This window comes from Pezoporus wallicus, unplaced genomic scaffold (assembly GCF_028554395.1).
Source record: "Pezoporus wallicus isolate ANWC-B61680 ecotype Strahan unplaced genomic scaffold, APGP_CSIRO_Pwel_v1 contig_9561, whole genome shotgun sequence".
NCBI classification, from domain to species: Eukaryota; Metazoa; Chordata; class Aves; order Psittaciformes; family Psittacidae; genus Pezoporus; species Pezoporus wallicus.
Genome location: NW_026639554.1, coordinates 166,189 through 169,202, shown reverse-complemented (window position 1 = coordinate 169,202; position 3,014 = coordinate 166,189).

Sequence of the window (3,014 nt, the reverse complement as noted above, 5' to 3'; positions counted from 1 at the left end):
CCCAAAGTCGCTTGGTCTCTGGATGAGCTTAAGGAAACTGGAGCTGTGGAGTTGCTCTGCGGAAGGGGCACCATGGCAGCAGAGCATTAGGACACGCGGTCTCTGGGTCTGCAGTTGCTGCCCTTCTGCTTTGAGTCTCCTGGGAAGGACTTTGCAGCATCCCCGCCTGCGGACAAGCCCGGAACCCAAATTAGCACTGGAATGAGAGCGCTGGTATTTTTAAACCAGGGCGTGTGGTTTCTGCCTTTCTTTTAATAGGTGTCCGGGGGCAGGTTCTTCTCACAGCTCCATCCACCACTGCCTCAGAGTCCCAATGCACCCCGCAGCACTCGATGGGCCACGGAGCTGCCTTCTGCCTTCCAAGCCCTCCACAGTGCCCTCGAAGCAGGTTCCATTGGGAAGCTGGATGCTCGTGCAGCACACGGTCCCACTGAGCTCCAACATGACCTGTGTGCTGAGCTCCTCCAGCGCCTCAATAGCTTCCTGTAGAAATAAAGAGCCATTTCTGAACCCCGGGTTCCACGTGGCACCGGCTGAATGTGCACGGTGAGCGCTTGCTTTGATATGTTTAACATCTGATGCTCCAGTTTCAAAAGGCCTTGGAAAGTTTGAGATGGAAAATTGCTGCAGAAAGGCCAAAAGTGCTGGAGAAGTGAAACAATAATTCACTGTTCTGCTGCTCTGCCAAATGGAAAGAAACCTTCTCAATACAGCATAAAATAATACAGAGGGAGTGACCTCCTGATCTAAGCACAGGTGGGGGCCAGGGTTGCTTTGTTCTGACCCCCTGACTCAGGGCAAATTTAGCTTTGAATAACTCACTTGACTTTCCTGACTCCTTCCTCACAGCTGTGAAAGGTGGGTAATGCTCGTTTCCCTATGGATTGTGAGGAAGACTGGTTATTTATTTTGTAAAGCTTTGACAGATTAATTCTTAGTATAGATGGAAAAACACAACTCTTCCCACATAACATGAGCAGCAATTACAGAGCTGGGAAAGGCTCAAGAGCTTTCAGCATTCAAACCCCTCCCAAGCCTCCTTAGAGAAAGAGGTTTCACCTGAATGGGGAGGCTGAGGGGTTTGGTAGGAGGCAGCTGGAAACCAGGGAAACGTCATCTAAAAGTCAAATAACTGAAAGGATGTTGAGCACCAGAGAGGGCTGGTGCAGCTGGGTAGAAATGAAACGAACTATTAGCTGCTCTGCAAGACACCAGCATGGGAACTGTTCTGTTACAGGGGAAATTCCGTGGTGGCTCCTTTGTATGGTGGGTACCGCATGAAACGGCGCAGAGCACCTCACAGACCTCAGGGCTGAGGCTCTGCAAGCGGGAGAGCTCTTCCTTTGTACTAAACCTGCTGCTTTTTCTACACTGCGTGGTTCTTTGCCCCGGGGAGGCTGATGAAGCATCTCAGGGTTTACCAAACCCTGTGATGCTGGTGGAGGAGGATGGTGGAGCACAGAGAGGAAGGTTTGGTGCTCGGCTGAGGGATACCTGCCTCAGGTCCAGGGCTCCTGCCTTTCCCAGCAGACACTGAACATGCAGTGGAGGGGAACAGCTTTCCCAGGGAGTGGCCATGCAGCAACAGCCCCTCGTGACAGGTTCCCCAATCTACTGGGGACATCGGGCCCAGCTGGTGTCAATTTAGACCTCAGAGCAGCTTCCAGTATCTGAAGAGGGCTATAGGGATGCTGGGGATGGACTCTTCATTAGGGACTGTAGGGATAGGACAAGGGGTAATGGGTTCAAACTTAAACAGGGGAAGTTTAGGTTGGATATAAGGAGGGAGTTCTTTACTGTGAGGGTGCTGAGGCACTGGAATGGGTTGCCCAGGGAGGTTGTGAATGCTCCACCCCTGGCAGTGTTCAAGGCCAGGTTGGACAGAGCCTTGGGTGACCTGGTTTAGTGTGAGGTGTCCCTGCCCATGGCAGGAGGGTTGGAACTGGATTATCTCAAGGTCCTTTCCAACCCGAACCATTCTGTGATTCTGTTTCTTACTCCGTTGTGAACACAGAGCCCCAAGACCGACACTTGTGGAAGGCCTTTGTGCCAGTCCCATCTACGGGATTCCCTCCTCTCTATCCCACCTACGTTGCAGGGGTGGTGTGCTCTGCGGTACAGGCTGCAATTAATTTAAGGGCGATTACTCAGGGAGGTTCCTGGACAGGGCTGGAGCGCAGGGTCCCGCCTGGCTCCCTGCGGTTACAGTGACACATCGATTCCCAGCTTCGCCCGTCCCACCCCACGATCAGCCGGATTCCTTGGACTCCCTCAGCGAATCTTCCCCCAGCTCCCGGGAAGCGTGCAGCGGCGGCAGGAACGGGAATGAAAAGGACTTTGTCCCACGGGATGCCCGGCCCTGCAGCGCCGGGACTGGGGCTGACAGCAGTTTTTCCTGCTCTGGATGAACAATTCCAGGGCATTCAAAGATGAGATTTGCCTAAAGACATCCGGTTCTGCAGAGCCGGGGGTGCCTGGAGAGACGGGAGGTTTTGTTATTAGCAGCGAGCACTCTGTCGGTAACCGCCCCATCGGACCTGCGTTTGGGTGCTTATTACAGGGCGCTTGGTGCCAGCGCTGGGGCACAGACAGCGTTTGAGCCGCCGGGGCAGGAGCTGGGCCCGAGGGAGCCCCGGTGCCACCCCGGGGCGTCTCCAGCGCCAGCGCGAGCTGAGGCGGTCGGAACAAAGCCCTGGCGCCGCCGGGGAAGCAAACCCGCCGTGCGGGCCATGGCGGGGCCCCGTGCGGGGGCTGTGACCGCCCGCTGCCGTTTGAACGCACTTTGCAACGGGCAAACGCTCCGAGCTTTCACACACCGCGGGCCTGCGGCCTCCGCCAGGCCCGGGCCCAAGCCGGCCGCTCCCAGACGTTCGCTCACCGGGCACCGCACCGGCCCCACCGGGACCCACCGCCCCACACGGGCCCCGGGGCCCCTCGGCGCCAACCCCGCCCCATCAGGCCCCGCCCTGCCGGGCTCTGGCCACGCCCACCCCCGGAGCAGGCCCCGCCTCCCT